The sequence below is a fragment of the Enhydra lutris genome, unplaced genomic scaffold, assembly GCF_002288905.1.
Source record: "Enhydra lutris kenyoni isolate GAN:26980312 unplaced genomic scaffold, ASM228890v2 scaffoldscaffold26, whole genome shotgun sequence".
NCBI lineage: Eukaryota > Metazoa > Chordata > Mammalia > Carnivora > Mustelidae > Enhydra > Enhydra lutris.
In genome coordinates, this window is record NW_019154110.1 from 5,107,129 (window position 1) to 5,130,658 (window position 23,530).

Genomic DNA, 23,530 nt, shown 5'->3' on the forward strand with positions numbered 1-23,530 from the left:
GATGCGGGACTCGATCCCAGGACCCTGAGATCATGACCTGAGCCGAAGGCAGCGGCTTAACCCACTGAGCCACCCAGGCGCCCATTATTTTTTAATGTTTATTATTTCTTAGAGGTTTTATTTATTTACTTGTCAGAGAGAGAGAGAAAGAGAGACAGAGACAGAGAGAGAGTGGGAGAGCATGAGCAGGGGGAGGGCCGAGGGAGAAGCAGGCTCCACAATGAGACTGATGTGAGACTTGATCCCAGGACCCTGGGATCATGACCTGAGCTGAAGGCAGATGCTTAGCCAACTGAGCCACTGCCTCTAAAATATTTTAAACACAAAAGACTGAAAGATTTTAAATGTATTATTTTTAGAGAGCGATTAAAATGATGACTCTTTAGAGAATAAGTTTTATCAAGTTTTAGTTTAGCAAAGTAAATTCTTTAGGGGAAATACATTTTTCACTCCACAAATAAAGGAGTTTTTTCTTCATAGAAAACAAGCCAACGAACAGGCCAACCTTTAAAAACTTGATTTCTCTGTATAATACAATTCCTGAATTTGAAGATTGAACAATACAGTTTCAGAAATTTAGAAGCAACACACACCACTTTATGATAAGGTTTCTGCTTTATTCCAGCAAAAATCCTCTGAAGTCTCAATCCCCAGCATAATGTCTCCCAGATGTCTCAACTAGTTGCCATGCCAACTAAAGCAGCTTAAATTAAATGAGGGCCCGAAAAAGCACCTGCATCACTCCAGGTCTGTTGCGCATTAAATAAAGCTCTCTTGACAGGGACTCAGAGGTGCCATTAACTTGAACAGCAGCTATCTGATTATTGTTTCTGAGTAATTTAATGAGGGTCTCCAAATAAGAGGGAAAACAGGGTATGCTTTCTCTCTCTAGGTCCTTCTAAATGGGACAGCCTCTCCAACAGCTGGTGTACCCACTGGGTCAATGACTTTGCTATGGTCGTTTAAGTTACCTTTGGGTAAAGAGCAAATATAGGATTAAAGTTAGGATTTTCAGGAGAGTATTAACAGATTAACCATTTTCCCCTATTAAATCTCATCATTAAAAATATGATAATAAAAAACACTGCACGGTATACCAACCTCAGAATGATCTGAACAGCCCTGTTATAAAATAAATTGTTGCTGATTACAGCAATTAGTTAAGTAGCTCCACGAAATATGGATTTCTAAATGTACTGATTTGCTTCAGAAAAATGAGCGATGCAAATTAACAATAAATGGGGGGGGGGGGACATCCCTGATGCCTCAAGTGCCCAAGACAAACAACAGTGTTTCCACATTGTTTTAAAAACCTTTTTGTTGCCAATCTGTTATTCTTGCTAATGTTGACATTTTAGAAACTTATTTTTAACAGGGTAGAAAACAGTGCTTTTGATGTTTTCTCAAATATTGTTAGTCACTGGGGGATATCACTTAATAGAAACAAACTCAGGCCAGGGAGGTTATGTGATTTATCCCGGGTCACATTCCCAGTCCGAAAAAAGCTATTACCTTTGGTTTCCCAGTTTCTGGTCTAGTGCATTCTCTACCCCACCAACCTGTTTTCCCTAGAAGCCTGACTGCTAGTATTCCCATTTCTTATCCAAGTATCATCACAGTATGCAGATTACTTTGAAATAAAGAAAAGATGAATTATTACTTTTTTTTTAAAGATTTTATTTTTAAGTAATCTCTACACCCAACATGGAGCTTGAATTTACAACCCCGAGATCAAGAGTTGCATTCTCTGCTGACTGAGTCAGCCAGGCGCCCCCGACTTACTTTTAATTATGTGCTATGAGGAGAAGAAAAAGAGAAAGGAACCTAACTTTTTGTTGAAGCTTCTTTGTGCCATTTTGTATGTCACCTCATTCAATTCTTAAAATGCCTAATTTGAAACTATCTTTATTTAAGAGATGGGCACACAGAGGCTGGGAGAGCTTAAGCTGTAAACACAGAGCTTGGAATCAAATCTGGGTTGTAATAATTCTGCAGTCTGTTCTTTTCCATGGAATTTCCTTCACTTTGTTTACCATTGAGAGAGAAAATGAAATTCATGAGAATGCCATTACTTGCACTGTTGCAAAATCAGTTTTCAAACAAAAATCAGAAATTCAATACTATAATACATGATACATCTTTTAGAATCCCTTCCTTGCCATGTGTTTTCAAATGGGAAGTCACTCTCCATTCTCCAACAAATAGTCTGAATAGAAACATGTGCCAGACACTGTTCTAGACACTGAAAATACAATAGTGTGGCACAAGAATGTCACTGCCTTCACTGACTTTATAGTCTAACAAGGGAGAGGGATGATTAAATAAGCAATTAAAATAGATTTGCTCAAAGATTACAACAGTGTCATGGCTGTTAATCTCGTAAAGCCCCTTAGGCACTGATCTGCAACTGACTATGCCAGACTTGGATCACATAGCCAATAGAAATAAGAGAAACTAAGTAGCCCAACCAAGAGATACTCTTCTAAAGAGATAAATCTCTAAATTATTAGGACTGCTAAATTCTAGTAACTACAGAGATTTAGACCTTTAAACATGTAAGAAAACCAGGGCATCTGTCTGGCTCAGTCAGAAGAGCATGCAGCTCTTGATCTTGGGGTTATAAGTTCGAGCCCTGCACTGGATGTAGAGATTGCCTAAAAATAAATCTTAAAAAAATGTGAGAAAAACCACTGAGATTTCTTCAGCTCCTACTGGATTTCTAAATTAGATGAACATTCTAACTGGCAATTTACCTCTATCTATAGAAACACTTACTACATTTGGTTTCCTTAAGATGGTTCACCTAAAAAAATTTTTTTTAAACACATGAGAAATAATAAAAATAAAAGCAATTAACACTCACTGAGTTCTTACTATGCACCAGGCACATTCTAAGCACTTTGAATTATCTCAAAGAATTCTTACAACACAAGTCACAGGCTATTATAAAGAACTAATAGTTCTCTTTTCGAGTTTGAGTCTTTCCTTTTGGAAGGAACTGAATCCGAAGATATCTCAAGTAATTGCCCAAATCCACACAAGTACTCTTATTCATTTCTTCTAGCACCTGAATTAGTCTTAGTTCTGTCACTAGTAGGCCACAGCCTCAACTAAGAAATAACCCCACAGTTTGCCAAGGGATTATCTCAGTTTGCTGAAAAGCATTTTTGGGCCTACCATATGCCATTTTTAACATAGGTGCTCTCATTTAATCCTCGTAACAACCTGGGACTATTCTCATGTAACAGATCAAGACTGGAGGTGAAGGAGGCTGACAGGTGAAATAATGATACTCCTTTTGCCAACAACAGAAAAACAAGACAAATGTTAAAAAATCAGAGATGAGTATTTCTACCTCACATTCTTTGCCTCTATCTTTTTCTACTCCTTGAATATTCCCCTTCCTTCAAAGCTTACTCCTTTTACTTTCTTTAGTCAAATTATAAAGCCAAAATTGATATTCAACAAACATTTCCTTGTACCTATGAATCACATATGCTTACTTGAAATAGCTCTTGAATAGCTTCATGTTCCCTATTTTCTTTAAATAGATGAGAACTTTAAAATTAGCATATGTGTGTATATGTTAGCCTACTATTCATAAGTATATAAATATAAAAATAATAGGGACTCCCAGCTAATATATTGTGTGTGGAGGAGTAGAGGGTTGGGCTAGCAGCCCTTGACAAGAAAATGAGAAGAAACAAAAGTCTTCACTAGAGATAACTGGAAATATAGGACAGGCCTTTGGTGGGAGGTCTAAGTTAAGAATGTAAGCTTGGGAATCATTAAATATGATAAGAAATAATCTGTATTTTCTATTAAATGAAGTCTGCCACAGACAGGTTTTTTAATTGATTTTGCTTTTAGTCACAATCTTCCTTTTCTTTGAACAAAGTTTTTCTTATTAAAATTTTTTTTCTCATTTCTTTCCTTTTTTGTTCAAAAAACCTGGCTATTGAAATTATGGAAGCACATCACCATTAGTAAGTTATAAATTCAACCTTAACATCATGACATTCTTTAGAAAAATGCACATCAGCATCATTAGCAGAATTTTTAGTGCATAGTGCCCAAATATAGTATACAGGACGCCCTGCTAGACTTCCACAAAAGTTGCTGAGTATGAAGATGTGTTCAGGAAGGATAGAGATTGAAGCAGGAAAAAAAAGCAGAAATAAGGAATCTTCAAGGGATCAAAGAAATGAGGTGGGACTATATTGGAGATACCAGAAAGGCAGAGAAAAGAGAAGTATTTAAGATTAAAACTGGTTCTCCACAGTTTTCTTCGATGCAAAAATGATTATGGGCAAGAAGAGTAGGAAACTATCTAGAGCCTAGCAAGCCCACCATACCCTCAATGGTAAGCCTCCCCTGAACCCTTGCTCCAATTAAAACAAACCTGTACTATGATCAATATTTGTTTAACTCACCTCTGTGATAATGCATCTATTTTAGGAAGTAATGTAAGAATGTATGATAATCAGGGGCGCCTGGGTGGCTCAGTGGGTTAAAGCCTCTGCCTTCGGCTCAGGTCATGATCCCAGGGTCTTGGGATCGAGCCCCGTATCGGGCTCTCTGTTCAGCAGGGAGCCTGCTTCCCCTCCTCTCTCTCTGCCTGCCTCTTTGTCTACTTGTGAGCTCTCTCTCTGTCAAATAAATAAATAAAATCTTAAAAAAAAAAGTATGATAATCAGCCTCATGTCAGAAAACCTGACTACTCTGACTGTGAAAGGTAATTTTGCAGAAAAAGCTACACAATCACCACAGAAACAAATGCTGACACCAGATTCTGACCTTCAATTATGAGGAAGATGACTGACTCCTTTTCTGTTTTTAGGAAGTCATGATTATTCAGAGCAGTCTCAGAGGCTGCAGGGCTGGTGCCAGCAGCATCTTTGTGTAACCATCATCATTAGCATCCATAAATACTGACTGGGCACCAAGTGGGTGTAGAGAGCATGCTAACTCAATGACAAAACAGTGAGGAAAGACAGATGAAGGCAAGGCAACATTCAAGAGGTTAGAAAAGACCGAGACTGCTATGTAAAAAATCAAGTAGGGAAAACAAGGAAGCATAAAGATTTTAATGTACAATACATGGCCACAGAAGCTTGACTGGAAAAGAAAAATATTTACTGAGAAGAAAAGTGCTGATATTTATTGAGCCTTTTCTATAGATTAAGCATCCAGCTTTAAACTTATTTAGCCTCATGTACTGCTAACTATGCTAAGAAATAAGTATATCCTGGTTCCATTATACAAACAAGTCGAGAGGTTTAGAGAGGCAAAGGAACCAACCAAAGGTCACAGCTAGTAAGCAGCAGAGTAAATGCAAGATCCTGGCCTCTGTTCTTAAGTTGTGCTCTGTTTTTCAAAAGATAAACTTCGGGAAAAATGGTGAAGGAAATAATTCTACTACAGAAGAGAAGACTAAGAACCTGGTTTTAAATATGAGTAGTTAAATGAATTTAGGTAGTGGGAGGCAGTATGGCCTAAACTTTGGAATGAAAGGCCAGGTTAAGAATCTCAACTGCTACTCACTAGCTTGATTACACTGGACAAGTAGCTTCTCTGAGTTTGTTTCTACACTTATAAAATAGGCAGAATGATATCTATACCACACAGGGTTACTGCCAGGGTTAAGATGTTGTGTGTGGATCACATATAAATGCCTGGCACACAGGGAACAAGGGTTACCTGGTAGCTGCTATCATCATCATTGTGACGGGCAGGAGGAAGAGTACTAAATTTATTAAATATCAATAAGCCAGGAACTGTGCCAAATGTACTACATACATGAATTCACTTATTCCTTGTAACAGTCCTTTTTTTTAAAAATTTTTAAAAGATTTTATTTATTTATTTGACAGACAGAGATGAAAAGTAGGCAGAGAGGCAAGCAGAGAGAGAGGAAGGGAAGCAGGCACCCTGCGAAGCAGAGAGCCCGATTCGGGTCTCAATCCCAGGACCCTGGGATCATGACCCGAGCCAAAGGCAGAGGCTTTAACACACTGAGCGATCCAGGCGCCCTGCAACAGTCCTTCAAAGAAAAATATCTCCATTTATCACTGAGAAAAAGTGAGCCTCAAGGAAGAGTAACAAAATTTTTTGAAGGTCAAAAAGCTAATGGGAGGAAGGGACACAGGATATGAACTCAGGAATGCCTAATATTAAAGTCCACGCATTTGCCAAAATGTATGACTGACTGTGTTCTTATTTTTCTCAACATTTCCCCCTCCCTGAAGAAAAAGGCAAAAGAATGCAAGTACCAAAAAACACACAAAAATTAAACAAAACACACAAAGTTTAAAAAGATCCTTTAAGGGCACCTGGGTGGCTCAGATGGTTAGGTGTCTATCTTTGGCTCAGGTCCTGATCCTAGGGCCCTGGAATCAAGCCCCATGTCAGGCTCCCTGCTCAACGGAAGTCTGCTTCTCCCTCTCTCTCCCCCCACTGTTCCCCCTGCCTGTGCTCTCTTGCTCTGTCAAATAAAATCAAATCTTTAAAAAAATAAATACATAAGATCCTTTAAGTTACTGGTTGTAAAAGGAAAGATTAAGGCTTTCATTGCTAAAGAAGAAAATTTTGGGGCACCTGGGTGGCTCAATGGGTTAAAGCATCTGCCTTCGGCTCAGGTCATGATACCAGGGTCCTGGGATTAAGCCCTGCATCGGGCTCTCTGCTCAGCAGGGAACCTGCTTCCTCCTCTCTCTCTGCCTACTTGTGATCTCTGTTTGTCAAATAAATGAATAAAATAATATCTTTAAAAAAATAAAAATAAAGAAAATTTTATTCACTTATTAAATAGGGTCTTGTGGTTTTTTTGGGCATTAAACATGTCAATCATAGTGACGTTCCTTCATATGAGGACATAAAACCCTTTTAGACCACGAAAAGTTTTCTACAGGACATATTATTTTTGAGGGAGACCTAGGAGTGGTTTTGGACAGATTGGAAACTCAAGGGAACAATTATAAAAGTGCTAATCTCTGAGACTTTTGAGAACCTCCACACAGGGACCCTGCTTCTGGTAAAGGGCTTCTAGTAACCTAATGGGTCTCTCCGTTTGGATCTCAGGATGGTAAAAATGAGTAAATGATTAGTATTCCACAAATCTAAAACAATAAAAACAAACACATGCAAAACAAAACTGCTCAGCTCATGCATAACAGACTTCCTTTGGAAAAAAGCCACTTCAACCTAATCCTATTTCCTACCATCTGGTTCTCCTGCCACCTTTAAGTGATTTATCAGTAAGAGGAAAAGACTATCAATTAAACATATAATTATTAAACCTATTACCAACTGCACAAATCAGTGCTCTTAATATTTAATAATGACATTCATATAGTATGCAGAGAGCAAACTGGTATACTAAGTAGTACATAAATAAATTGTATCTGGCTAACATACAGGTTTGTGCTAGTGTGCTCTGTGAAGTTCCCTGAAGTGCTGCTCTCAAATAAATTGAGTTGGTAGCAGAAGACTCAGCTGGTCTATCAAGTGGCTAAAAGCCCCACTGCTTCCCCACATCCTCCAATTAAGGCAGGTTTGATATATTTAGTGGCTTCTGAAACCTCTGGGTCTCCATGTAACACATGCCTCCTGGTTTCTACCAACCTTAAAAAACAGAAATAAAAGTCGGAACAGTGGGATATACAGAAAAGATAAAATAAATGGTCCTATGAGTCTCCCTAAATGCTCACACCTGAATTAAATATGTCAAGAGGCTAATAATCAGAAGGTTAACCAGAAGGTTAAGCAGTTCAGGAGAATGATAATGGGGTTATGAGGTTTTTCAACAGCTTAAATTAGGTGTGGCTTTGTTGTCATCCAATAATAGTTGGGAGGCCTGACAGCATTTCATTCCCACAGCTGGGAAGTTAGAGACATATTTATTTTTTAACAGAGAGGTGAAGGTGAAAAGACTAGATTCAAGCTTTCCTTTTTTTTTTTTTTTTTGCTTCACCTGGAACACACGTATTTCAAAGAGCTGGTGTGAATTAAGTTGCTCTATCTATAGTGATTCTCTTCAAAGCAGAGGGAAAAAAAATTCCAACTGTGAGTTGGAACTTTAAACGTTCTCTAAAACATTCTTAGGATTTGCTAATACGCTAAGCCTGGGTGGGTAATCCACATGCAGGCAGGAAGGGACACTACTAGGAGAGGTAACCATGGGGCAGAAGAAAGGGAATGGTTCTTGGGACAGTGGGCTGAAGGAGGAAATTATGTCTTATCTTTCTAATTAATAGGAAGGGCTTGGGAGAGTTACTGGAGAAAGGACCAAGAAGCACATAATGTGGGTTCAGTCTGGATGGAAGTCTTGGAAGTGCCAGTGGGTTGTATGTGGAATACATTCTTCTGGGAAGAGGAGAGCAGGTAAGTAAACATGAGGTACTGAAGTTATCAACTCACTCCTCATTAACAGTTCACAGCCTATTTAAAAAATAAAAATTCTCTCTAAAAACAGGCTATGTTTGTTAATGATGGGCCATTATGAACGTCCATTTGTTTGCAGCAAGTACTTGCTAATGCCATCTGTTGGTAGTTGGTGGTTGCCTTGACGCATTTTGTTGGCATCAGAAAATTCAAATGGATTCCTATTGTCTTTCAGCTTCAGTAAGTTCTATCTCCTCTACAAGGCCTTCCCCTACTACTTTTATAGCACTTATTAAGTGCCAGGCACTGTTTTCAGTCAGTCTGTCAATTTATACCAATTTAATCCTCAAAATATGAGGGAGATGCCATTTATTATTCTCATTTCATTAACCAGGAAACTGAGGCACAGAGAAGTTATAGGTAATAAGATCACAAAGTCACACTGATAGTAAGAGGCAAAGCTGGAATTCAAATCTAGGTAGTATGGCTCCAGACTCCATACTCTTTGCCACTACAACAGATTTTCTATTACGTCAAGTTAGAATGCTGACTAGGTACGCCCTGGAGTAATCGTAAGATTTTGAAATAAACAGACGTGGAGGACCCCTGTTCCTGTTTCATGATGTGATAGTAAGTTATTAAACTCAAGACTGCTACTGTCGGGTAGCAGAAGTAAGGGATGATGAATATGGCAGAGCAGAAGGATGGAGAAGGGGACTGATTTTAAAGTGCTTTAGTATCAAGAATATCAATTAAAGGGGCGCCTGGGTGGCTCAGTGGGTTAAAGCCTCTGCCTTCGGCTCAGGTCATGATCCCAGGGTTCTGGGATCGAGCCCCGCATCAGGCTCTCTGCTCGGCGGGGAGTCTGCTTCCTCCTCTCTCTCTGCCTGTCTCTCTGCCTACTTGTGATCTCTCTCTGTCAAATAAATAAATAAATAAATAAATAAAAAAAAAAAAAAAAAAAAGAATATCAATTAAAGCTCTAGTATCTAGTACTGAAGGAGCCATCAAAGCTTTGCAGGGGAAGAAATGGAGACACTCTCCAGTCAGTTTTCCAAATATAACAAGAATATGGGATGAAGGTCAATATTCCACATTCCCATATTCAGGACTGCCAAATGGTCTCTGACTTAGATCATTCCCACCTCTCAGACAAAAGAGAAAGAATAAAACCGATTCCTTACACAGCTTCCACTATCAATAAATACTGGGCGAATTTGAAGCTATTAGGAATAAATGTTTATTAATGATAAGGTGTTGTGCAAATAGGTCATAAAAAAGCACTGCTAAATGAACACTTTAATAATAGAGAGCTCATCATCCTGGACAGCTCAAGTTGCGTATAACTGTGGAATCTGTAATATGGTCTTATGTAGACGACTGCCTATCAGGTTCTAAAACTCTCACCATCTGCAGTTCAGAACTATAGTGGTCTGACCTGCTTGCTCAAGTAAACTGAAGTCTAAGAACACATTTAATGTTTTATGTGCAATGAGCAACTCATTTTGTAAGAAAAATTATTAATGATATGTTACAAGCTCTCAGAGAGCAAAATAAGGGTATTTAACTGGTTTAGCTGGATTGAGAGAAGAAAACTGAGAATTTGTTGTATCAAATTATTTCCTACAGAATGAATACGGACAGAAAGCTTCGAAAACACAATTTTACTCCCTAAACAGTCTTTACTAACTTCAGATAATGAAAACTAGATCATTCTTTTTTCCATTGCACATTGGACAAAAAACCAACACTAAGCCAGACCAAAAAGAAATCTTGTAGTATTAAATATTTATCAAGTAGGTGTCGTATTGGTCAAAGGTTCTATAATCCTTTTTTTTAAGAGTCTTCATCTTTGTGTGATACATGTTGGAACAAATAGGAATCTGGTGATTTTTCCAAAAAAAACACAGTGAATTTGTGGCTTAATAAGTTATAATACACGGATTGTCATGTCTGGCTCCTTCAGCCATGAATTCTCTTATATGAAAAGTCCAAGAATGACAGTGAAAACATGCCCAAACCCATATTAAGCATTAATTCTGAAATCTTGCCATTCCTATTTGAAATAAGAAAATATCAAAACCATAAATATGGGAGACTTTTAATAGACTCACATTCCCCTTCCCCCAAATCAGGTCCATAGAGGAGGGAAATTTCAACCTAGATCTCAGATATGTAACTGCTTCTGAAATAAAAATGAGGGCATTAAATAGCATGGATAATGAAACCCTGGTTTATGGATATTGTTGATTTCAAGCAATGCTTTCCATGTGGAAGAAAAACAGCAATGCACCACAGAGAGAATTGCTTTCTCTTGTAACAAATGGTCAGCCCTAAATCTCATCATCTTCTTTGGAACAAAAAGCATGGGCGCCTTTGCAACTAGAAAAAAAAAGAAAATCAGTGTGTACTTCAATTAGAATCACTGACCTTTTCTGAAGCATGCTTGTGCTTCTCTATAGAAATCAATGGAATAAAAGGTCATGTTTTTAAAATGTTTGAATACAACTATCTCTTTCCCAGACAATGGCAAATTCCTTTTATTTTTAAGGTAATTAATCTGTTGTATATAGAATGTCAAAAATTTAAAAATTAAAACCACCTTTAATTTGCAATTTAAAACTAATTAAAAATATCAATTCTGTCACCAGAAAAAAGGGAAAAATCACTGGAAAGATACATACTATGTTTTTCATTCTACATACTCTGTCATAGCCCAAAAGGTTCTGTTGGCTGAGTCCTTGTCACTAAGGCTATAAACAGAAAGAGCATCCTAGAGGAAAAAAAGATTACTTTAAACAGCTCTCTTCTTTCCAAAGTGTCTTGAAGAAGGCAAAGGCAAGCTCTATGTATGTCAAACGGAGATGGTAAAGCTTGGTGATTATTAACTTCCCACCATCATAACTCTCCAAAGCAAATGCACATACACACAAAAATGGAGACTAAGAGTCAAGAAACAGATGCCAAAAGAAATGATTGGAAATAGTCACTATTTTTTCTGAATATTAAAAAAGATATCTGAAAGAAGAGCCTTTGCCTAGATTAGAAACATTTTACTTCTCCAGTTATTTTAATTCATGAAGAGAAAGGGCAAATTCTTCAATCACCTCTTAATCCATTTAGGGGATAAATGCTTATATCAGTCATATAAAATGCTCCTTACTGCCATCATAACAAATCTTAATACTTTCTCTAAGGACAATGAGCCTTCAAATTAGACCCACCAACCTTTCTTAACGGGTCTAAAAACTTACTTCTGTGTCCAGACAATCTGGTTTCAAATATCCTTCTGCCCAACAGAATTTGAGAGCAATTTACTCCAGTCTGATCTATTGTAAAGCTGCAAGAATGATGTCATTAAAACCTGAGAGCAGATTGCTATCAGTGGTATAAACAACCCCAAACAGCGTTCTGAAGGGAAGATAAGCCTCTCAATATGACAAGCTACAGATGCTTCCTTACCTACCAAGTGAAATTCATTTTAAAAGACAAAGTTATAAAAGGAACCAGTTATGAAGGGCAGGGAGGATTCAAAATATACAGAGAACAAAAATCTAAAAGAAGAAAGAATCTAGGAGAGGTGTATCAGAGAAGTCTGAGTATTTTTTTATGGCAGTAAGATGAGATGAAATAAAATGGTGGTCCATGTAAAGGGGTCTGCCTCTCTGTCAAGATAGAAGGTTTGCTGTATGTCAATTTTATCTTTAAAAAGATGTAAGAAAAAAGACATGAGTTCTGCCTTTTTCATTTGTTCAGAGTGCTCACTTTCTAACATTTGTGTAATGAATGATCTAATATACACTTAGATGTGTAACCTATTAGCACTGTTCCACACCACTTAATTAGAACAGCTATGCAGAAAGTTACATGGACCCACAAACACAAAATCAGATACTGCCTAAAACTTTGTGGGAAAATAAAAATGCAGCTGGAAATACTGAAAACATAATTTATCCTACTAATAGGTCATTGATCTTGTATGGCTCCTGTAAGGAAGGACCAGAGAAAATATTTTATTCTATGAAAACTTTTAAGTCCTAGGTAAGTCTTCCAAACTCTTTTTGGGAACGAGAGAAGGGCAGAGCAGTTTTTTCTGCTTAAGAAAATTACTCTAGTATTATAATTATTTGAAAATCATGAATCATCCACAATTGAATCATGAACCCCTTAAGGATAACAACAATGGCCATTATACTTCATACTACCTGCTATTACTTCTATCCTAAAGATAAAGTTCTAAAATTATGCATAAAATGAACTTTGAGTATCACAAGTCATCTGGGAAGATACCATGTTGGAGACAACTATGTCAAATTCACATTAAATTCAACAGTATTGTGTTCTCTGGCGTTGAAGCAGAATGCTGTTTTCTTTGAACCCCACAGGAAACAGCTGGCTCTTGTTAAGGGGTCATACTATATAAAACTACTTCTCTCAACAGCATCATGCTTAGTTTGGGGACATTCTCTCACTAGGGAAGCCTATGGGAGCTGAAATTACCTGAGGGAACAGCACATTCTTGATTCCTAGCTCATGCTCACTCTGGAAAATCCGCTAAATCAATGGAATGGGACACGAAGTAATTACCACTTTTAATCGTGTTTAAAAAGTCAAAGAATGGCTTAGCGAAGTGAGTCAATCAGAGAAAGACAACTATCATATGATCTCCCTGATATGAGGGAGAGGAGATGCAACATGGGGGCTTAAGGGGGTAGGAGAAGAGTAAATGAAACAAGATGGGATTGGGAGGGAGACAAACCATAAGTGACTCTTAATCTCACAAAACAAACTGAGGGTTAATGGGGGGAGGGGGGTTGGGGGGGTGGGATTATGGACATTGGGGAGGGTATGTGCTATGATGAGTGCTGTGAAGTGTGTAAACCTGGCGATTCACAGACCTGTACCCCTGGGGATAAAAATATATGTTTATAAAAAATAAAATTTAAAAAAAAAAAAAAAAAAAGTCAAAGAATGAATGAAGCAGAGATCTGGGGTGATTAGTTCAAGGCTCCAAGTCAAAGACACACATAGCCTTAAACTTCTGCTACTTCATTTTAAATTCTTACCACTATTGTGTCAGAATGAAAATATGGTTGGAACTTTCTGCCTGAAATAGAAAATAGATTCTAACTTTCTTTCTTTCTTTTTTTTTAAGATTTTATTTATTTATTTGACAGAGATCACAAGTAGGCAGAGAGGCAGGCAGAGAGAGAGGAAGGAAGCAGGCTCCCCACCGAGCAGAGAGCCCGACGTGGGGCTCAATCCCAAGACCCTGGGATCATGACCTGAGCCGAAGGCAGAGGCTTTAACCCACTGAGCCACCCAGGCGCCCCGATTCTAACTTTCTTAAAGCTTAAACATAAGATGAATTACATCCTCATGTTTTTAAACATTAGTAGATCAGTCACAGTTAATTTGGTCATCAAAAAGCATTTATGATGAATACATGAAGATCATCGACACCATTCTGAGGAGCGGTCTTCATGTAAAGAGCTAACAAGTGGAAACAGAGTAAGCTGTTTCCATCTCCCCTCCTTTTCCAGGCTGTGATCGGTCCCACTGCTAATGCTCAAAGACCTCTCCTTAAAAAAACATAAGAAAGAATAAAAGAAAAAAAAATACCAGAAACAAAGAGACTAATAGTCTCTTATCCTTGTCTTTTCTAGCAGTCTTCACAGCAATCCAGATCTTAGCTAGATGACACAAACAGCTGGTTCACATTTGCTTCTTAAAAGTTGGGGCGCCTGGGTGGCTCAGTGGGTTAAAGCCTCTGCCTTCAGCTCGGGTCATGATCCCAGGGTCCTGGGATCGAGCCCCACATCGGGCTCTCTGCTCGGCAGGGAGTCCGCTTCCTCCTCTCTCTCTCTGCCTGCCTCGCTGCCTACCTGTGATCTCTATCTGTCAAAAAAAAAAAAAAAAAAGTCCCTTAGGTGGTCACTGGTAACTTCAACATTCATGCTGATAATTATTCTGGTGAGTTTAGTCTAGTGGATCCTAACTCTGAGGGCACATTCAGATCACTGGGAGAACTTTTCAAAAATACTTACTGATACCTCGGACCAAACTCAGAATATAGGGTTTGAGCATTTGAATTTTTTTTTTTTAAAAGATTTTATGACCTATCATGACTTAAGCCGAAGGCAGACGCTTAACTGAGCCACCCAGGTACCCCCATTTGAAATTTTTTTTAAAAGCTCCTTAGATGATTTTAATGAGCAACCAGGGTAGAGAATCTCTATCCCTCAATTTCTCAACTGTCTGAACTCTAAGGACTTTTGTTACTATTCTACTTCGTCTACCTTAAAGCATGACTCTACTTTCTATCTCGAAACGACTACAACTTGTTCTAACTACAAATTTCTTTCTTTGAGCACAGTCTCCATATTCTAACCATACTACTACTCCTTCTGAACCTGTTGCTTGCTATCACCCCAACATCTGCCTTTGGATCTCACCTCTCCTTTCTCAGAGTACACCAACTCCTCTTCTGATATTAACTGCTTCTCTATCAATGTAGCCAGCCATTCTGTGATGATCTAGGGAGGCCCCTCCCCATTTTTTTCATTTCCTTGTTCTGCCTCTGTGAATACCCAACCAGCCATCAACATCAAAGCCCAGGCTGTTGAGTACATGGCTAAAGAGGTCCCAATGAATTACCAAGAATCCTTCTGGGTCTGTACCACAGTTGCTGCCTCTCAGCCCTAAGAGCTGCGTCCTTTTTAAGGTTTTTTTCTTTTTTAATTGTGGTAAAATACACATAATGGGGAGTCCCTCTCCATCAGATGCAGGCCCCCAGATGTGGGACAATGATCAGGGGGAAGCCAGTGGTGCAGGCAATGAAAAGATTCACCCGAGGCAGAACAAGGGAGATAGAAGTTTACTGAATACATTGCAAGGTAGTGGCGGGGTGAACAGCAAACAAGAGACTGTCTGCAAGGTGGCAGTGAGTAGGGGTTCTATTTAAAGTGGGAAGGTGAGGGGCGCCTGGGTGGCTCAGTGGGTTAAGCCGCTGCCTTCGGCTCAGGTCATGATCTCAGAGTCCTGGGATCGAGCCCTGCATCGGGCTCTCTGCTCAGCAGGGAGCCTGCTTCCTCCTCTCTCTCCCTCTGCCTGCCTCTCTGCCTGCTTGTGATCTCTCTCTGTCAAATAAATAAATAAAATCTTTAAAAAAAAAAAAATAAATAAAGTGGGAAGGTGAGGAGGTATGGGGATGTATGGAATTTTCCCTTTTTTGGTAATTGTGCCTGGTTGTAAGTAGCCCATTCCTCAGTTTGGGCCAATGGATATTTTGAGGTGGGTTACCTGATGGGCCTGTCTGTATTCAGCCAGGTGGTCGCTGTGGGCCCTTTGACCTTGATCAAGTTTCCATTGCTCAAGTCTGTTGTCTAAAAGTGGCCTCTACACATAACAAAAAATTGACCATTTTAGCCATTTTTACATGTACAATTCAGTGGCATTATGTACATTTACAATGTTGTGCAACTATCACTACTAATTCTAGAACTTCTTCATTAGCCCAAACAGAAACTCTTTGTTAAGTTTATAAAGGACACTTCTGATTCTGTCATTCCTCATCACAAGTATCTTTCACTGTGCGTTCAAATGCCTACTGAATAAAGATGAATGTTTTTAGTTTAACATTCAAGGCTCTCCATGATTTGCCCCAACTAGCTTAATTTCTAATTATCCATGCATGCTAAATTCTAGCCAACTGGACGACTTGCCATTCCCTAAAATATGATCCTGATACTTAATCTCTCCATCTGGAATATCTATTCTCCTCAAGGCTACCTGTCTAAATCCTCCTCATCTTTTAACACTCAGCTGAAATGTCATTTTCTTCATGAAGTCTGTTTTTTTTTTTATTTTTCTTTTTTTTTTCCTGCCTGAAGCAATCTCTCCTTTGAAAGCTCCACACCATTTGCCCATATTCTTTTAGAACTTCCTACCGTGTGTGTGTGTATATATATATATATACACACGTATATATATATATATTTGAAGATTTGAAGATCTTTGAAGAAGATCTTATATATATGATAGATATGATGGAGGAAACTCTAACAATATGGGAATCTTCAAAGCTCCTCAGATGTAGATTTCTGGTTCTTGCTGGTACGGTCTGATTGAGAGTATGAGTGCACTTACATATGTATACACATACTTCATTTTGTTTGTTCTTAACAATTCACAGACTCCTAAGATTCCCTGAGGTTTACAGAGCTCTTTCTTTTTCTTTCTTTCCTTTCTTTCTTTCTTTTATTTTTTTGTTATATATAAGTATATATATATATTTGAAGATTTGAAGATCTTTGAAGAAGATCTTATATATATGATAGATATGATGGAGGAAACTCTAACAATATGGGAATCTTCAAAGCTCCTCAGATGTAGATTTCTGGTTCTTGCTGGTACGGTCTGATTGAGAGTATGAGTGCACTTACATATGTATACACATACTTCATTTTGTTTGTTCTTAGCAATTCACAGACTCCTAAGATTCCCTGAGGTTTACAGAGCTCTTTCTTTCTTTTCTTTTTCTTTCTTTCATTTTTTTGGAAAGATTTCATTTATTCATTTGTCAGAGAGAGAGAGGCAGAGGGAGATGCAGGTTCCCCACTGAGCAAGGAGCCTGATGCGGGACTCCGATTCCAGAACCCTGGGATCATGACCCAAGCTAAAGGCAGACATTAACCGTCTCAGCCACCCAGGCATCCCTACAGAGCTGTTTCACAGCACCAAGGAATCATGTATTATGTATTCTTTAAATTACAAAATGCTGTTATAAAATATACTATACAAATACTATTAAACTTAAAATGACTGCATTTGAGGAGCCCAAAACTACATTATTGCTCACCAAGGACTCTAACTGGTCAAAATGGGGATGGAAGTTCCCTTGCTGCCTTTATGACAAGACATTCCCATTTAAACAATGCCTGCACAGGCCAAACCTATTATAGAAACACTTCTGAAAGTAAAAGGAGGAACTTATTAATAATTATACAGGACATCAGGTAAAATCCAGGAGTCCTGATAAACAGGGACACATGATCCCCCACTAGACTTCTCACTTCCACTGGTTTTAGGCTGTAGTTGCTTCTAGTATAAATAACCTGTTCTACCCATATTCTTCTCCATAAAACATTAAGAGCATGTTTCATTTTATTTCAAAGTAAAAGTAAACTTTTCCCAAGGCAGGCCAAATTTTTATTTCTAATCCAGCAGGCATCCAGTACTTTCTGGGAAAAGGCATGTTTATGTTCAGAATTCAGGTTTCTTACTAAAGCATGATAAACGATTTTCAATCAAATAATTATAACTGGTTTCTCTTGGGTTAAATTTCAATAGGCTCAAAGTAACTTAGCACCGAAGTATTTTCACACAGTTTTCCAAACAGAAAGTCAAAGTGCAAAATGAATAATGTAATCCTTTAACAGCAAAAAGTTCAGTTAAAAAATAATCTTTCTTAATTATTAAGGAACATATTTTGCAGGGTGATACACTAGATTTTAAAAATATGAAAATAGAAAAGCTACAAGATACAGAGTACATGGGAGAATTTATTGTTCCTTCCATTTTGGACTCCTGCTAAATCTGTTGGACCCTGTAGGTAGATTTATCAACAGTTAAAATCTAGACATTATCTTTCTACAAGTTGCTTAAGGAGCTATCTAAAGAAAACTCAAGCCACTGATGGTGGGCACTGTTGCAATCATTTTATTACAGTTTCAGGGAAAAATGTATGATTAACTGCATACTATATGATCATACTCTTATTGTACATCTGATTACATCAAAATGTTCATAGACTCAGATTTTCTAAAATGATATTAACCATTAAAATCAGTGTAAAGAGAGGGGCACCTGGGTGGTTCAGTGGGTTAAAGCCTCTGCCTCTGGCTCAGGTCATGATCTCAGGGTCCTGGGATCGAGTCCCGCATCGGGCTCTCTGCTCAGCGGGGAGCCTGCTTCCTCCTCTCTCCCTGCCTGCCTCTCTGACTACTTGTAATCTCTGTCTATGAAATAAACCAATAAAATCTTTTTTTTTTTTTTTTTTTTTGTCAGAGAGAGAGGGAGAGAGAGCAAGCACAAGCAGACAGAATGGCAGGCAGAGGCAGAGGGAGAAGTAGGCTCCCCTTCTTTTCTTTTTCTTTCTTTCATTTTTTTGGAAAGATTTCATTTATTCATTTGTCAGAGAGAGAGAGGCAGAGGGAGATGCAGGTTCCCCACTGAGCAAGGAGCCTGATGCGGGACTCCGATTCCAGAACCCTGGGATCATGACCCAAGCTAAAGGCAGACATTAACCGTCTCAGCCACCCAGGCATCCCTACAGAGCTGTTTCACAGCACCAAGGAATCATGTATTATGTATTCTTTAAATTACAAAATGCTGTTATAAAATATACTATACAAATACTATTAAACTTAAAATGACTGCATTTGAGGAGCCCAAAACTACATTATTGCTCACCAAGGACTCTAACTGGTCAAAATGGGGATGGAAGTTCCCTTGCTGCCTTTATGACAAGACATTCCCATTTAAACAATGCCTGCACAGGCCAAACCTATTATAGAAACACTTCTGAAAGTAAAAGGAGGAACTTATTAATAATTATACAGGACATCAGGTAAAATCCAGGAGTCCTGATAAACAGGGACACATGATCCCCCACTAGACTTCTCACTTCCACTGGTTTTAGGCTGTAGTTGCTTCTAGTATAAATAACCTGTTCTACCCATATTCTTCTCCATAAAACATTAAGAGCATGTTTCATTTTATTTCAAAGTAAAAGTAAACTTTTCCCAAGGCAGGCCAAATTTTTATTTCTAATCCAGCAGGCATCCAGTACTTTCTGGGAAAAGGCATGTTTATGTTCAGAATTCAGGTTTCTTACTAAAGCATGATAAACGATTTTCAATCAAATAATTATAACTGGTTTCTCTTGGGTTAAATTTCAATAGGCTCAAAGTAACTTAGCACCGAAGTATTTTCACACAGTTTTCCAAACAGAAAGTCAAAGTGCAAAATGAATAATGTAATCCTTTAACAGCAAAAAGTTCAGTTAAAAAATAATCTTTCTTAATTATTAAGGAACATATTTTGCAGGGTGATACACTAGATTTTAAAAATATGAAAATAGAAAAGCTACAAGATACAGAGTACATGGGAGAATTTATTGTTCCTTCCATTTTGGACTCCTGCTAAATCTGTTGGACCCTGTAGGTAGATTTATCAACAGTTAAAATCTAGACATTATCTTTCTACAAGTTGCTTAAGGAGCTATCTAAAGAAAACTCAAGCCACTGATGGTGGGCACTGTTGCAATCATTTTATTACAGTTTCAGGGAAAAATGTATGATTAACTGCATACTATATGATCATACTCTTATTGTACATCTGATTACATCAAAATGTTCATAGACTCAGATTTTCTAAAATGATATTAACCATTAAAATCAGTGTAAAGAGAGGGGCACCTGGGTGGTTCAGTGGGTTAAAGCCTCTGCCTCTGGCTCAGGTCATGATCTCAGGGTCCTGGGATCGAGTCCCGCATCGGGCTCTCTGCTCAGCGGGGAGCCTGCTTCCTCCTCTCTCCCTGCCTGCCTCTCTGACTACTTGTAATCTCTGTCTATGAAATAAACCAATAAAATCTTTTTTTTTTTTTTTTTTTTTGTCAGAGAGAGAGGGAGAGAGAGCAAGCACAAGCAGACAGAATGGCAGGCAGAGGCAGAGGGAGAAGTAGGCTCCCCGCCAAGCAAGGAGCCCGATGTGGGACTCGATCCCAGGACGCTGGGATCATGACCTGAGCCGAAGGCAGCTGCTTAACCAACTGAGCCACCCAGGCGTCCCAAACCAATAAAATCTTAAAATCAGTGTAAAGAGATCTTAAAATGTTTCTGTAGTAACAGTTACATATGCAATACAACAGCACAATTTTTTAATCTTAGAAAAAAGTACAATAATAAATGGTACTGTATGTATAATAGAAGGTTGTTTAAGATTATTTATTTCCTTTTAATGACTTAAATAATATGATAAATACATATTTTTGACTCTATGCACTGATCCTTTATCAACTAACTAAATAGTAGAACATCCATTAGAATAGCAACATACTTAGAACTTACCTAAAATGACAGAGCCTCAAACAGACCTCAAGATTTTCTTCAAAGCATAATTCCATGATCATACATTTAAAACTCAAAATATTATCCATTCTAAAATCTGCAAAGACACAACAATCCTCTAATTTAAAAAAAAAAAAAAGCCACTGTCTAAAACCGTGTGTAATGTGTATGCCATGTTTTTGAGATACTACAGAGGGAGCTGCTAACACAGATGAATAATTGCCTTCCTACAAAATCTTTATAATCCTGGGGCAGCTATAGAAACAATTCCTTTTTATGTTGAAAGGATTCAATGTTTTCCAAATAGCACCACCAGAAGAAAACACCTTTTTTTCTGTGCATTATTCTATATATAGCTAAAAATTATACAACAGAAAACAAGAACATTTGAGGCTTAGGTTTGAAAGACTCTTTTGTAGTTAACTAATTACAACAGGTGTCCATTTTTTAACCTGAAGGTAAAAAAATTAAATAAGAAAGTAAAATATTTAAGTAAATGTGTACCAGATGGTTCCACAAATACTTATGGCAAGGACTTTTAATTCAACATTCATGAACAATTTTGGGGAGAGGAATTGCACAGAAACATTATGCTAACCAATGAAATGGGCTGAAATAAGCCACCAACAGGTACTACACTATCTATGCCACTCACGGTACTAAATTATAACTATGCTAACTTTCCCTCTGCTCTGCAAGTATTTGAAATAATAATCAATCAAGGATCTCCCAGACTCCAATTATGGTCACTAATAAGTGATTGAGAACTCCTAGCTTACAAAAGCACACAAAGTTTTTAAAGGAATGACAAACCCAAGTATACAGAATTAATGCCTGATATAAACAATTCATGCTTGAACTATAGAATAGAAAATGATATTATAAATTAGGTAAGTGCTCACTGAAGAGAATCTAAATATATCTGGCACTTATTAAATATAAACATATTCACCAATTTATTATTCGAAAACATTCTTTCCTCACAGATAGCCTAGGTGCAATCAAGGGTTAACTTAGCAGATCTAGGCTACCCAAACCCAACACATTCAAAAGTCTTTAGGACCAGCTCAGGACCAACTCCTGGGAAATAACCTTTGAGCCCTTGCAATGTCCTGCCTCATAAGAGTGTCTTAGTATACCTGGGGCTTTGGTCACATCAGACAGTTTATGCTAACAGTATGATTTATGGTGACACCTGTTTTTATTTGCCTGGGGCCTTGGGCCAGCTGTATTAGTTTAACCTCTGGGTGTGGAAGAGGAAGAGTGCTGGAGACTGAGTAGCTGAGGTCAGCCCTGTGGGTGCTCTATGCCTACCTGACTGACCTCTGATAAAAACCCTGGACACTAAGGCTCAGGTGAGCCTCCCCAGTTGACAATATTTATCTGTGTTGTCATACATTGTTACTGGGAAAATTAAGCAAGATCTGTGCAATTCTATGGGGAAGCCAAATTAGAACTTTGTACCTGGTTTCTGATGGACTCTGCCTTATGCACCACTTTCCTTTGCTGATTTAATCTGTATCTTTTTGCTGTAATAAACTGTAGCCATGGTTAGAATACCTTTCCTGGATCTTGTGAGTTCTTTCAGCAAATCATGGAACCTGAGGGTAGTTTTGGGGACCCCTGACACAACCTACAATACAATAAAATTCTTATTTAATAAAGAAGATTTCTTCTAATTTCAAGGTTGTCAGCAACGTCATTTCCAAACAGGTATAAATAGCATTACACATTCATAGGAATGCTTCTAATATGTAGGTTCCTTTCCAGCCAACTAAAAGGATAAAGGTGACTCCTGGTCAGGTGTAGGAAGTTACTCTGGATGAATGACACAAGTATGGCTCCACTCCCATGAGTTCCCTACCTTGGTAATTTTCAGGAAGTCTATGAAATGAAATCATCAATGCTTTCTCCTCAGTTGTTACTTCTGATCTACAGTTGAGGAGAAAAGAACTTTTTCAATTTTTTAAATTTCTAAATTCTTTAAATAAGCATATGTTAAGAACTGTCTGACCAGGCCCAAGATCTCAGGTATACAAAGACGCTCTTGTTATCCAGAAGCTGGTCAAGACCCGGTCCCTTCTCTGAAAGTGCAAGGTTGGTGCACCCCAAGTCCACTGAGTTAAGCCTTTATTAATTCCGTAAAAGACTCATGGGTTAAAATATCACCAAGGATTACAGCATTCAAGAGCTCTAAGTTTATCAGATCACAATATCCCAGCAGTGTTGATCAGTGATAATTCTATCACCTTACAACCCCGTTTCCCAATTCCCCAGTCAGTTTAGCTATTCTCCTTCCCTTAGGGAAGCTCTTAATTGTTCCCAGTTACTAAAGAAATTATCAAAGATAATTATCTAGTATAGAATTACTTACCACCTGTGTAAGAATGAGATTTTTAATCTCACTGCTAAGTCTGAAAAACTATCTTGCTTTCATATTGGTTTCCACTCTTAAGTCATAGGCCTAGTGTTAATAACAAGTCTTGGGTCAATAAACTAGTGTCCTAAGCTCACTGAATTCAAAGATTTAGGACTCCCTGTCTTTCACTTCAAGTTTTACCCAGTTAAATACAGAATGGTAAATCGTGATGCTTTTCCTAGGGCTAACCTATGTCCCAATTTTTTATTTTCATGCACAGTCCCAGGAGTTAATACTAGGCATTATTTTAGAGTTTATTATTATCCATGATACCTTACATACTATTTTTACATATTAATAGTAGTAAGATAATGGTAAAGCCTCTATCCTGAGAGAATCATGTAGGAGTTGAAATAAAGACCACAGAGTCAGACCATTTGGAATTGAACCTCAATCTCAATATTTACTATCTGTGATCTTAGTCAAGTCTTTTTTATCTTTTGTGCCTCAATTTCCTCTTCTGTAATATGGGGACAGTCAAAGTCTCTCTCCCAGATGGTTGTTATAGAGATTAAATAAACTTTTATGTGTAAATAACTTAGAATTGTGCCTGGCATCTGATAAAAACTTAGGTAAGTAATGACTATTACCAGCACCA

The 23,530-nt window shown here is 38.0% G+C and overlaps 1 protein-coding gene across 1 annotated transcript in view; it reads right to left on the reverse strand.

Moving 5' to 3' along the window:
* LOC111151399 (nemo like kinase) overlaps positions 1–23,530 on the reverse strand; it is a 167,218-nt gene that overhangs the window by 39,379 nt on the left and 104,309 nt on the right. The window lies entirely within an intron of this gene.